Source organism: Cryptomeria japonica, chromosome 10 (assembly GCF_030272615.1).
Source record: "Cryptomeria japonica chromosome 10, Sugi_1.0, whole genome shotgun sequence".
In the NCBI taxonomy this organism is placed as follows: domain Eukaryota; kingdom Viridiplantae; phylum Streptophyta; class Pinopsida; order Cupressales; family Cupressaceae; genus Cryptomeria; species Cryptomeria japonica.
Genome location: NC_081414.1, coordinates 381,909,834 through 381,924,895, shown reverse-complemented (window position 1 = coordinate 381,924,895; position 15,062 = coordinate 381,909,834).

The window sequence follows — 15,062 nt, the reverse complement described above, 5'->3', positions numbered from 1 at the left end:
CTTCCATTGGATAGCCAGATGAAGTCCAGTGATTAGTGCTTCATATTCTACAATGTTGTTGGTGCATGCAAAGGCTATCTTGTATGATTTAGGTATGCAATCTCCTTGGGGTGTGATTAACAGTATACCTACCCCCGATCCATTTTGGGTGCAAGAACCATCAAAGTATAACTGCCATGTAGAAGATGAAGTAACAATCATTATGAATTCATAAAAAATTCTATGAGTATCAGGTGATCACCTAGAAGCAAAGCATCTGCCAGTTGGTCTGCTATTACTTGTGCTTTGATTGCTTTTCTATCCATATATTTGATGTCAAATTCACTTAACAACATGACCCATTTAGCAGTTTTGCTAGTGAGAGCACCCTTTGATAGGAGGTACTTGAGAGGGTCGATCTTAGCAATCAATTTCATTTTATTGTTAAGCATGTAGTGCCAGAGCTTTTGTATGTTGAAGAAAAGTGCTAAGCATGCTCTTTAAATAGGGGTATAATTGAGCTTGTTGGCATTACTGATATTGACAAAACCGGTCAATCCAGTGAACCGATATATTAGTTGAGATTTATCATTGATGACTAACACTGAATGATGGAGTGGTGTATCTTAGTAGCAAAGGTGATGGCTTGCAAACAACATAGAAGAAGCATCTGAGACAAATGATCAAGGTTCAATTGGTTCAAGGGAAGATAGAATAAACCAACTGGTTTGTCATTCAAGAAGATCAATGTTAAGGTCAGATCTTCAAGTTGGCTATTATGATGATAATGTAGTCATAGAAGGTAACTAAGGAAAGAAGACTTGAGGTCCTATGCAAACCAGAGCCTCATTGGAAAACAAGAAAAGAGGCTTGATGGAAATACTACAAACCGGTAGAAAAGGATGGACTGGTAGTGAAGAGCACAATGGTATACCAGTACGCCAGTGAAGCAGAAGGAAGATAGGTGGTCATCATAAATATAGGAGTGGTGATTGTTTACAAAGTTACGATGGAAAAAGGTGAGTTGGTTAGTTTGTGATAATGCCAAACTAAAGGTTAGAGAAGTCAACCTCAATCATCATGCAGTTAAGCCATGATTTCTTGTGGATTTTCTAGTTCACATTTAAAAGACTGAACTCAACCCAAAAGTCACTATTTTTGTGGGATGCAATGGCAGATTTAGATGAGTAGTTGGTGGAATTGTTGCAAGATGTGTAGAGAAAGAGTGGGAAGATTTGAATTTGAAATCTGCCGAGATGTGTGATTGCATTGATTAAGGAAACACCTGAAGGTGACGAGAAAAGGAGGATAAAGTGTTTTGAGTTCATGCAAAACATTTTGATCAAAAAATTTGCAAAGTGCAAATCCCGTGAGAGGCAATTCAAGGTGCAGAGTGAAGAGTGAGGAAGTTCTAAGTGATTTAGCAAAGCAGAGTGTGTTTGTGAAGTAGACCAATAGAGTGCACAACCAACGGTCTGAGCAAAGAATTAGTGTAGTGTAGAGCAGACACAATCGGTGCAAACAAAGTATGAGATTCATTGTGATATGATCAAGCTATCAATAGCTATTCCAACAAATCAACTTCTTGTTGCTTTCTAACCATTGCAACTCAAAATCCCTTAACCAGGTGGACTTTAACAGGTCCCTTTGTAAAATCCCTTAACCGGGTGACATCTTAATTGATGATCCTAAGTCCTTTAACAAGGCTACCTCTAATAGGGTAAAGGCACTAATAGGCCTTAAAGAAAATCCCTTAATTGGGTGGCACCTAACAATGTCTTTGTAATCTCCTAACAGGGATGGCTCCTCATTAGGCGTACTCTAGAAGAGTGCAGATTTTGTGACTTTCTACTCACACCATGGTTTTCTCCCATTTGGGTTTCAATGAAATAAATCTTGGTGTTCTTGTGTGAATGGTAATGTGTGTACATGTAGTTTATTATTGCTGCTTATTCTGATAAGTATTAAGTTTGAATAAAAAACTTGATTAAGGTTAAATTTGGTATAATCAGTAAAGTGTTGATAGTTCTCCCCTCTTAGCACCGATTGGGACTAACAATTGGTATCAAAGCTTTGGTCCTTAGATTCAAAAGATCTTAACAACTTAAGGAAAGATCCAAGATGATGCGAAGGGAGGGTCCTAAGTTCTCTAAGGAGAATTACACTTTATGGTGTGGTAGAATGAAGCTCTACCTAAGAACCCTAGGAGATCAATACTGGAATCATGTAAGCATAGAGTACAATAAACCTAAAGGGGTTCTCATTGTAGATCAGATCAAAGAAATGCAAGACAACATTGCAACTATGGATGTGATTGCTAGCACTCTATCTGATAATGAGTACATTGAGGTTCAAGATCTGAAAAATAGCCTATGAGATGTGGAATAAGCTGAAGATTATTTATGGAGGAGCTCCTCATGTACAAAAGGCTAAGGTGGATAGCTTAAGAGGAAAATTTGATGAGATGAGGATGCAAGAAGGAGAAAATATAGAAAAATATAGAAAAAGAATAAAGGATGTTGTAAATTCCATCAAAAGTGTTGGAGGAAAGCTTGAAGAAGATGATGTGGTCAACAAAATATTGAGAACCTTGCTACCACAATATGTCATAAGGGTTTCTACAATTCAGGAACTTGGATCCTTGGGAACAGTTAGTGTTTCACTTGACTCACTGATCAGTAAGTTAACTGTCTTTGAACTAAGTAGCTATGATAATAGTATGCCAAAGATTGATGTGGCCTTCAAAGATTCCATGATACCTACACCAACAAGGAGAAGAAAAGAAACTAGAAATAGTTCTACTACAAGAACCGATCATTCTCATGAATGTGACAACCTATTATCTAAAGAATAGGAACAAGATGAGATTGACTCTCTATTAGAAAGAAGGTTGCCAAGAGGAAAATGAAAGTATAAAGGTAAACTTCACTTGAAGTGTTTCCATTGCAATAGAATAGGTCATATTGCATCTATATGTCCTGACAATGATAGAAGGATAACTTTAGAATCTACAAAAACAAGAGCAAGAAGGAGTGCTATCTTGCAGAAGAAGGAGTTATCGATGAAAAATCAGAAGGATTTGATGGAGATGGAATTGCATTTGTAGTTTTAAAGGAAGATAACACTGAGGAAAGTGATATGGCACTGATCTCTAGTTCATATCAATGTGGAGACTAGGTAATTGATAGTGGTTGCACTCACCACATGACTGGTGATAGAAATAAATTCCTCAGCATGGAAGACTATGATGGAGGATTGGTAAGATTTGGCAACAATGCTCCTTGTGTAGTAAAAGGTAAGGAATCTATAGCCCTAAATGATAAAACCAATTGCGATGATGTTTACTGGGTAGAAGGGCTAAAGTATAGTTTGTTAATTGTTGCACAACTTAACAATAAGGGTTACTGGTAGAATTCACTGAAGGAATATGCAAAATAAATGATAAATCAGGAAGTCTAATTGTTATCGATACACAATCTAGAGGTAATTTGTTTCACCTAGACACCACTATAGGTAGTTGTCTAATGGAAAAGGTAGATAGTTGGTTGTGGCACAAAAGACTATGTCATGTTAACTTTGATAGCATAGCAAAAGTCAGTAAAATGAAGTCTGTCAGAGGTATGCCTGATATTATGAAACCTAAAAAATGCTATGTGTAAAGAATGCCAACTAGGAAAGTTGACCGAGTCTAGTTTCAACAAAAAATCTTATTCATCTGAGAATATGTTGGACTTAGTTCATACAGACTTGTGTGGTCCTATGAGGACCAAGAGTTTCTATGGGGACCAATATTTCATGTTGTTTGTAGATAACTTCTCAAGAATGATGTGGGTTGTATTCTTGAAAGAGAAGTCTGAAGCCTTTCACATGTTCAAAGTCTTCAAGGCTCAAGTGGAGAGAAGAACTAATAAGAGTCTGAAATGTCTGAGAATAGATAGAGGAGGAGAGTTCACCTCTCAAGAGTTCATAAATTACAGTGAAGAACAGGGGATTATGAGACAGATGTTTGCACCCAGAACACCTCAGAAAAATGGGGTTCTTGAAAGAAGGAAGAGAACTCTGATTGATTGTGTGAGGAATCTGATGATACAGAAGGATATTCCACATATTTTCTGGAGAGAAGTAGTAAACATTGTTGTGTATACCTTAAACCAAATACAAGTGAAGAAAGGGACAAATAAAACTCCCTAAGAATTATGGTGTGGATACTCACCCAATGTGAGATATTTCAAAGTATTTGCAAGAAGGTGCTATATAGAGAGGGATGAGTACTCTAGAAAGTTAGATCCCAAGAGTGATGAAGGAACCTTATTAGGTTACTCTACAAAGAGTAAAACATATTGGTGTTTGAACAAAGAACTAATAAGATTATGGAGAGTGCCAATGTCAGAGTAGATGAGTTCTTTGAGAAAAATGAACAGGATAACAAGAGTGAACCAGAGGATTATCAAATATTCGAGTACACTATACCGGTTGAACCTGCTGAAGAGAATCATGTTGTGGTGGCAAATGAGGAGGCATGTGAAGTAGAACCTGCACAACTGGTAGAAGAATCTCTAAGAAACAAACTGGTACTAGCAAGGTATGTTAGAAATAATCACTCTACTGACAATATCAATGGTGATAAAGATGTAGGAGTATTGACTAGAAGAAGAGAAAGAGAGAATTCTTTTCTGCTCTCCAAAATTGAGCCCAAAACAACAAAGGAGGATCTAAAAGATAAAGACTAGATCAAATCCATGGAGGAGGAACTAGAGCAGATTGAGAAAAAAGAAACTTGGACTCTTGTGCCCAGACCAGAGAACAAAAATGTGATAGGCACCAAATGGGTGTTTAGAAACAAAATGGATGAAAACGGTCAAGTAGTAAGAAACAAAACAAGATTAGTCTGCAAAGGGTATGCTCAAGAAGAAGGTTTGGATTATGGAGAAACCTTTGCACCAGTGGCCAGGATGGAAGGGGTCAGAATCTTGCTTGCTTATGTTGCTTACAAGAAGTTCAAAGTTTACCAAATGGATGTCAAATCGACATTCTTGAATGGTGTTTTAGAGGAAGAAGTGTACATAGAGAAACTGAAAGGGTTTGTATCAGAAGATGGAAGAGACATGGTATGCAAGCTGAAGAAGGCTCTGTATGGGCTAAAACAAGCACCAAGAGCTTAGTATGAGAGGGTGCACTCATATCTATTAAGCATAGGGTTCATAAGAACCAGTGACAATAGTAACTTGTACCTGAAAATTAGAGAAGAAGGAAAACATTTGATTGCAGAAATTTTTATAGATGACATCATCTTTGGGGGAGATGATGAGATGAGTAAAGGTTTTGCAGGTGAAATGAAGTGAGAATTTGAAATGTCCATGATCGGTGAAATAAAATTCTACATTGGTCTACAAGTATCTCAGCTAAATAATGGTATATTCATTAGCTAGACCAAGTACATAAATGAAATATTGAAGACTTTTGGAATGGAAGATTCCAAACCTATTGGAACTGCAATGGTTACAGGGTGCAAGCTCTCCAAAAATGATGAGGCTGATGAAGTGAATGAGACACTTTACCGATCCATGATCAGTAAGTTGCAGTATGTAGTACATAGTAGACCGGATATAGCACAAGAAGTTGGCTTGGTTGATAGATCTGCTAAAAATCCAAAAGAGACTCATATGGTGGCAGTTAGAGAATATTTGGATACCTTAAGGGGACTGATGAGTATGGTCTCTGGTATCCACATAAGGGATATTTCAACTTAAGTGTCTTCACTAATGCAGATTGGGCAGGGAACATTGATGACAAAAAAGCACTAGTGGAGGTGCATTCTTTCTTGGAGATAGGATTGTGTCATGGACAAGCAAGAGACAAAATTGTATCTCTCAAACCATAGCTGAGGCAAAGTATGTGGCTGGTGCAATCAACTATACACATGTAGTATGGATCAAGTAGATATTGGAAGGTATCCAAGAAGAGGTGACTGAACCTATGGTGATTCACTATGACAACACCAGTGCTATCCACATATCCAAGAATATGGTGATGCATTCCAAGACATAGCATATAGCTATCAAAGACCACTACCTTAGAGAATAGGTTCAAGACAAGGAAGTAAGATTGGAGTATATACCAACAAAAGAATAGGTGCCTGATATCTTTACCAAGCCACTACCAAAGGACACCTTTGAATATCTTAGAGGTAAGCTAGGGGTGATACCCCTACTTGCATTAAAGTAAGTGAAGAAGCACTCTTCATCAATCTAGTATGCTTTCTTTATGAAGAATTTCTAAGACTAGATTGATAAGTGTGGACTACTCCGGTTAGGGGGAACAGTCTTGTCAATGTATTGAAATACATCTTTGGTATTGTTGTCAAAGGGGGATATTATTATAGTGTTTTAGTATTCTTGAAGCAGAGGGTTGCTAGAAGTGGTTAGACTAGTCTGATGAAAATAGAGTATTGCTTGTGCTACGGGGAGATTCTCATTACTCAAAGTAGAAGTAATGACCGGTACATAAATAAAGAAAGAAATGAAGAAAGTACATGCAGGAGCAACTGATAAGATAGATTCTAAAGTGTTGCCATCAATACCAAAGGGGGAGATTTTTGGCATTATTGATATTGACAAAACTAGTTAATCCAGTGAATCGGTGTAGTGGTACCACTGGAGTGGTGTATCTCAGTAGCAGATGTGATGGCTTGCAAACAACATGAAAGAAATATCTTAGATAGATGATCAAGGTTCAATCAGTTCAAGGGAAAACAAAATAAACCAACTGGTTTGTCATTCAAGAAGATCGGTGTTAAGGTCAAATCTTCAAGTTGGCTATTTTGATGATGATGTAGTCACAAAAGATGACTTAGGCAAGAAAGCTTGAGGTCCTATGCAAACCGAAATCTCATTAGCAAACAAGAAAAGAGGCTTGATGGAAATATTGTAAACTGGTAACAAAGGATGGACTGGTAGTGAAGAGCACAGTGGTATATCGGTAGGCCGATGAAGCAGAAGGAAGAAAGGTGGTCACCGTAAATTTAGGAGCGGTGATCAATTACAAATTTGTGATGGAAAAAGGTGAATTGGTTGTTTGTGATAACGCCAAACTAAAGGTTTGTGAAGTCAACCTCAGTCATCATACAGTTAAGCCATGATTTCTTGCAGATTTTCTGGTTAGCATTTAAAAGACTGAACTTGACCCAGAAGTCTCTATTTTGGGGGGATGCAGTGACAAATTTGGATGAGTAGTTGGTGGAATTGTTGTAGGGAGCAAAAAGAAAGAGCGAGAAGATTTAAATTTAAAATCTACCGAGATCTGTGATTGCATTGATTAAGGAAACACCTGAAGGTGATGATAGAAGGAGTATAAAGTGTTTTGAGTTCATGCAAAACATTTTGATCGAAAAAATTTGCAAAGTGCAAATCCTATGAGAGGCAATCCAAGGTGTAGAGTGAAGAGTGAGGAAGTTCTAAGTGATTTAGAAATATAGAGTGTGTGTGTCAAGTAGACCGACAGAGTGTAGAGCTGAGGGTCTAAGCAGAGAATTGGTGTAGTGTAGAGAAGACACAACCGGTGCAGATAGAGTATGAGATTCATTTTGATCTGATCAAGCTATCAGTAGCTATTTCAGTAGATCAACTTCTTGTTTCTTTCTAACCATTGCAACTCAAAATCCCTTAACCGGCTGGACTTTAACAGGTCCCTTTGTAAAATCACTTAATCGGGTGACATCTTAATTGATGATCCTGAGTCCTTTAACAAGGCTACCTCTAACAGGGTAAAGGCACTAACAGGCCTTAAAGAAAACCCTTTAACTAGGTGGCACCTAATAGGGATGGCTCCTCATCGAGCATACTCTAGAAGAGTGCATATTTTATGAGTTTCTACTCACACCGTGGTTTTCTCCCATTTGGGTTTCCATGAGATAAATCTTGGTGTTCTTGTATGAATGGTCATGTGTGTACATGTAGTTTATTAATGCTGCTTATTTTGATAAGTATTAAGTTTGAATACAAAACTTGATCAAGGTTAAATCTGGTATAACCGGTAAAGTGTGGATTCACCCCTCTCCTCTCAGCACCGATTGGGACTAACAGAGCTCCTACCCTACTAATGTGCAACTGATATAGTATATAGAATGCTTGTTTCCCTAATCATCTGTCTATGCCAATAATGCCCCCAATTCCACTGCAGTAGCAAATATGTACAATAGTTATGGCTTTCTTGAAATAGGAGCCATAAGAACCGGAGGTGATGCAAGATATTCCTTAAGTTTCTCAAAAGCCTTGTAACACAGGCAGTCCCATTTGAATTTGGTATCTTGGCATAATAGATGAGAAAATGGGTGTCATTTGTCTGCAAGTTGTGAGATGAAGTGTATAATAGATTGGATCTTTCCTTGGAGACTGCGCAACTATCTAAGGGTCTTTGGGGGAGGCATTTCCTAATAGTTCTGATACTAATTGTTAAGTATAGATGCCAAGCTAACAAGATGAGAGGGGGGGGGGGGGTGAATCATACAAACTTAATCTTCAGTATATTCAACAGATTCAACCTCGGTAGCTTAAACAGATATATGTAATCAAAATTGTAAAACATGCAACCTTAAGAACACATAAACATAACAACACTCATAACACCAGATTTAACGTGGAAACCCAAATAGGGAAAAACCACTATGAGATTTTGGACCCACTAAGAATTATACTCTTCTAGAGTATGCTCGATTAAAATAAAATCCTATTAAAGATTACAAACACATTGCTAGATGTGACCTAGTTAAGGGATTTCCCTCAGATATGTTAAGATCTTTACCTTGTTAGAGGTGACCTTGTTAAAGGGTTTCAAACACTCAATTAGAATGTCACCTTACTAGAGGGTTCTACAAATAAGACTGTTAAGTCCACTCGGTTAAGAGATTTTCTATCACTTCACAAAATAATAGTAATAAAAATATATCTGCAACTTTGTATCTAAAAATGCTAAAGAAGATTCTTATTTGCTCAATACAATCTAGTCATAGGACTTATCTTGTCCCTCTGTTGGGCTCTATACTCTATTAATCAAATGGGTCTTCAAGCTTCTATGCTTAGTAATCACTATGTAGCATCCTTGTGCTTACACTTACCCGTATGCATTGTTTATCAACAGTTCCTTATTTATAAACAATTTGCTAACTGCTTAATCTCCTTGATCACATATCCCATGATCAATCACAGCTATCAAATCTTCAAACTTGACCAGGTTCAATGTATCCTTTGATCTAAAAATGTTTTACCTCACCTTGGAACTTGTGCTAAGGTATTGCGGTTCAATCTGAGTTGTAGATCTTTTTGCCGATCTTCCATTGCCATAGATTCTTTAACAAACTTCATGCACAACATACCAATCATTTAATCAATTCTAGCTCATCAGCTTCCTTCATTAAATAACACTTTTAATCATTTAATGCATTCTGTTATAGCTCAGTTGCAACTCAGCAAATACTAAACTTCAATCGGTAGACATTCCGCCTTCATTAACCGATAGTGATAACCTTAGGGTTTACCGAATTGGTTCTTTGCTCGGTAACATAGTATAGTATTAACCTTACAATCAACAACATATGTAGGATATCAAAACAATCTAAACATCATGATCTCATCATTGTCTAACTCGGTAATAGTTGCCCATTGAATAACTTATTTCTCCCCTTATTCATCATAATTTTTTTGTGTCTTTTACCGACATCTTTATACTCATCAAATCATACTTCTTAAGATATGGCAACATCATACTGAATTAGAAAATTAATTTCTTGACATCAATGACAAAATAATAGTATTAAGACAGTAAACATCCTTAATTAGTTATATCCATAATCATCAACAACCTTCTCAATATCCTTATTGAAATGCCAACAATTTCCCCCTTTGGCATTGATGGCAAAACCAATTTATTTGACGTAATTGATTCGGATTGCTATGAGATTCTAAAATGCTCCCCCCTGTCATCAGACTTCTTCCCCATACAATAGTCTTCTCCCCCTTTGACAAAAATGCCAAAAAGTAAAAGAACTAAAACATGATTTCTTCCACTGAGAAGCGAATTCCTTGCTGTTATGTGTCAACTTAGTCTCGGTCAGAGCATTATGTCTTCAATTCCTATTCCTTGTATTTTTTTTCTGCACACCGTTAGAAAATCTCCTAAAGTGTGTAAATAAGCATCAATCCACACATAATATTTTTTAGATTCATCGAATTAATGCTTTCACCGAACTCGATCAGTGAGTAGAAGATAGGGATAGGACCCCTAACTTACTTCTAAGATACTCAAAAGTGTCCCTTGGTAGTGTCTTGGTGAAGATATCTGCTATTTGTTCCTTTGTGCTAACATACTCCAACACCACTTTCTTCTCTTGAACTTCTTCTCTAAGATAATGATATTTGATAGAGATGTGCTTTGTCTTAGAGTGCATAACAGGATTCTTTGAAATGTTAATGGCACTAGTATTGTCATAGAATATAGTTACTCACTCGGTAAATTTCTCATTTATACCTTCCAACAGTTGTTTGATCCATTCTATATTAGTACAATTCAATGCTACAGCAACATATTCAGCTTCTACTGTTGACTATGAAACACATCCTTGTTTCTTGCTAAGCCAACTCACTAGTCTTTCTCCTAAAAAGAAAGCTCCACCACTTGTGCTTTTCCTGTCATCTATGTTGCCTGCCCAATCAGCATCAGTATAAACTTTTAAATCAAAGTCATTTGCTTTTTGATATACTAAGCCATAATCCTCAGTACCTTTCTAGTATCTGAAAATTCTCTTGATTGCTATCATGTGTGTTTCCTTGAGATCTGCAGAAAATCTTGCAACTATACCTACTGCATGTGCTATGTCTAATCTGTTGTGAACAACATATTGTAGCTTTCCAATCATGGATCGGTAAAGTGTCTCATCAATAGATGCAGATTCATCATTCTTTGATAATTTACAGTTGGTAGTCATAGGAGTACTTACTGGTTTTGAGTCCTCCATTCCAAATTTCTTCAAGATTTCCTTTATGTACTTGGATTGAGTAATGAAAATCTCATCTTTCATTTGTAGTATCTGTAAACCTATTAAATACTTTATCTCACTGACTAATGACATCTCAAATTCTTTTCTCATTTCATTTCCAAAGTTCTTCCATAAAGTGTCATTTCCACAAAAGATAATATCATCAACAAATATGGCTGAGATCAGTATTCCATTTTCATCATTCTTCATGTACATATTATTGTTTTCACTTGATCTTATAAACCCAATCTTGATCAAATAAGAGTGCAATCTCTCATACCATGCTCTAGGTGCTTGTTTCAAACCATATAATGCTTTGTTCAATTTACATACCTGATCTTTATTCTTGTCTTCAACAAATCCTTCTGGTTGTTCAATATAAACTTCTTCTTCTAATATACCATTCAAAAATATAGATTTGACATCCATTTGATATACTTTGAAATTTTTGAGAGCAACATATGCCAACAATGTTCTTACTCCTTCAAGTCTTTCCACAGGTGCAAAAGTCTCACCATAATCAATTCCCTCTTCTTGAGCATATCCTTTGCAAACTAGTCTTGCTTTATTTCGAATGACCTCTCCTTTTTCATTCAGCTTGTTTCTAAAAATCCACTTTGTACCGATCACATTTTTGTCCTTCCGTCTTGGGACCAGTGTCCATGTGTCATTCTTCTTGATTTGATCAATCTCTTCTGTCATGGCATTTATCCAATCTTCACTATTAAATACCTCTTTCACTATCCTTGGTTCAAATTCAGATATCAGACATGTGTTTTGTCTCAGTTTGTTTCTTGTCATCACTGGATCATCCTTATCTCCTATAATCTAACTTGATGCATGATTCCTTCTGACATACTTGGCTAACACAGGCTCGGTAGGCTCTGTATGATCTTCTTCATCACTCGGTAACTAGACATTCTCTTCATTTCCTTCAGCAGTTTTCTTGGTAGGACTTCTCGGTTGAACATATACAAATCCTTCATAATCTTCTGGTTCTTTAGAATTTCCTTCATCATTTCTTTCTGCAAATTCATCAATTTTCACATTTGCACTTTCTACTATTTTGTTAGAGGATTTGATCAGATATTTAAATGCTTTACTTTTAGAAGAATAACCAAGAAATTTTCCTTCTTCACTTTTCTGATCAAACTTTCCATTTCTATCATCTTTGTGTACATAGCATCTTTGTACTTGGTTTAGGGTGTAAATTGCAGTGCTGATTGCTTCTCTCCAAAATATTTGAGGTACCTTCTTTTCTATCATCAAGGTTCTTGCACAATCCATAATTGATCTGTTTCTTCTCTTAGCTATCCCATTTTGTTGTGGAGTTCTCGGTGTAGAGACTTGTCTTTTTATACCATGATCATTGCAGAATAAGTTAAACTCATCAGAGGTAAACTATCCTCCTCTATCTGATCTAAGACATTTCAGTTGTCTTCCTGTTTCATTTTCAACTCTTTCCTTGTACCATTTAAACATTTGAAAAGCTTCTGATTTTTCTTTTAAAAACATTACTGACATCATCCTTGAGTAATCATCCACAAATAATATGAAGTACTTATCACCATAATAACTTTGAACTTTCATAGCACCACAAAGATCAGTGTGCACACGATCTAAAATTCCCTTACAAGTGTAGGACTTGTACTGCTTGATCGTGTCATCTTACCCATTTGACATCCTCGACAACATAGCATTCTTAGGTTTTTCCAAACTCGGTAGACCTCTTACTCGGTGCTTCTTACTTATTTTGATCAGATTATCAAAATTTAGATGACAAAACCTTTTATGCCATAACCAAGTATCATCTATCTTTGCATAAAGACAATTATTCCAAGTTGAGTCAAGGTGAAATGTGTTACCTTTTGTTTGAGTCCCGGTAGTAGCTAACTTTCCGTGCTTGTCTTGAACTTTGACAATTCCTTTCTAAAATTCTATTCGGTAACTTGTGTTGTTTAGCTGTGCTACACTCAACAAATTATATTTCAACCCTTCAACCCAATAAACATCATTACATTTAGCATTGTCAAGAAGTGTTATGGATCTTTTACCTTTTACCAGACATGGTGCATCATTACCAAATCTTACATAACCTCCATCATAATCTTCTAGCATAACAAACTTGTGTTTATCACCTGTCATGTGATGTGAGCATCCACTATCTATGATCCAAGAATCATTTTTGTTTATGTGAGATATTAGGGCTTTTTCTTCATACCTTTCTTCATCCGATCCACCTTTGATAGCCACATAAACAACTTCCTCTGTATCAGTTTCATCTGATTTATCATCATTAGATTCCTCATCAGCTATTAGGCATGACTTTTTATCTCTTCTTCTGAAGTATTGGTATCCTCTGTAATGATTATTTTTCTTTTTGTCATCTCGGTAATCTCTCTTTTCAGTAGAATATTTGTAAGGACATTTAGAAGCCATATGTTCTATCTTATCACAATTGAAACATTTTAAAGGCAACTTTCCTTTGTACTTACCTTTTCCTCTTGATAGCCTTCTGGCTAATAGTGCTTCAAACTCTTCTTGCTTTCTGATTTCTTCATAAATTTTGTGTACCTCCACCATGTTTTTGTGAAATCTTTCACTTGCTCCACTGTGATTCCCTTCAGAGTACTTATACTTTCTATCATTGTAATTATCAGATTCATCAAGATGAAAAGAACTAAATGCAGACTCAATTTTATTTATCGAAGACCCATTGTTATCAAAGTTACTTAACTCAAATGCATGTAGCTTACCAATAGTAGCATCCAAAGAAACTAGCATATTGGGTACAGATCTCAATTCATTGATTGTAGAGACTCGGATTGCATAAGCTAGTAGAAGGGCTCTTAATAACTTACTTGTGACATCCTTATCTTCAATGGTTCCTCCTGCTCCTTTGATTTGATTGACAATCTCCTTTAACCTTGTACTGTACTGGGTTATGTTTTCACCTTGATTTATTCTCATGGATTCAAGTTGTCCTCTTAGACTATCCACTTTTGCTCTTTGAACATGTTCATCACTGCCATACACAGATATGAGCTTGTCCCACATTGCCTTGGCATCATTGTAACCTTCTAGATCATTAAACTCTAAGTCGGTCAATGCAGATGTTATTTCAATCATCGCTTGAATATGTTCTTGCTTTGCCTTTATCTCTTCCATTGTCAATGGATAGGTGCTCGATGCAATGAAATCATTCTCTAGATAATATACAACATATTCTCCAACTCCTGATAGGTGCAGCTTCATCCTTTTCTGCCATGTAGAGAAGCTTCACTTGTTCAGCTTCGGTGCATCCCTCTTATACATCTTTGGATCTTTTCCTCAAGTACCTTTAAACTTTTTCTTCTGGAGTCCAAAGATCTGATACCAATTGATAGTTCTGATACTAATTGTTAAGTACAGATGCCAAGCTAACAAGATGACATGGGGGGTGAATCATACAATCTTAATCTTCAGTATATTCAACAAATTCAACCTCGGTAGCTTAAACAGATATATGTAATCAAAACTGTAAAACATGCAACCTTAAGAACACATAAACATAACAACACTCATAACACCAGATTTAATGCGGAAACCCAAATAGGGAAAAACCACTATGGGATTTCGGACCCACTAGGAAATATACTCTTCTAGAGTATGCTCAGTTAAAAGCAAATCCTATTAAAGATTACAAACACATTGCTAGATGTGACCTGGTTAAGGGATTACCCTCAGATCTGTTAGGATCTTCACCTTGTTAGAGGTGACCTTGTTAAAGGGTTTCAAACACTCAATCAGAATATCACCTTGCTAGAGGGTTTTACAAATAAGACTGTTAAGTCCACTCAGTTAAGAGATTTTTTGTCACTTCACAAAATAACAGTAATAAAAATATATCTGCAACTTTGCATCTAAAAATGCTAAAGCAGATTCTTATTTGCTCAATACAATCTAGTCATAGGACTTATCTTGTCCATCTACTGGGCTCTATACTCTATTAATCAAACAGGTCTTCAAGCTTCTGTGCTCGGTAATCACTATGTAGCATCCCTGTGCTTACACT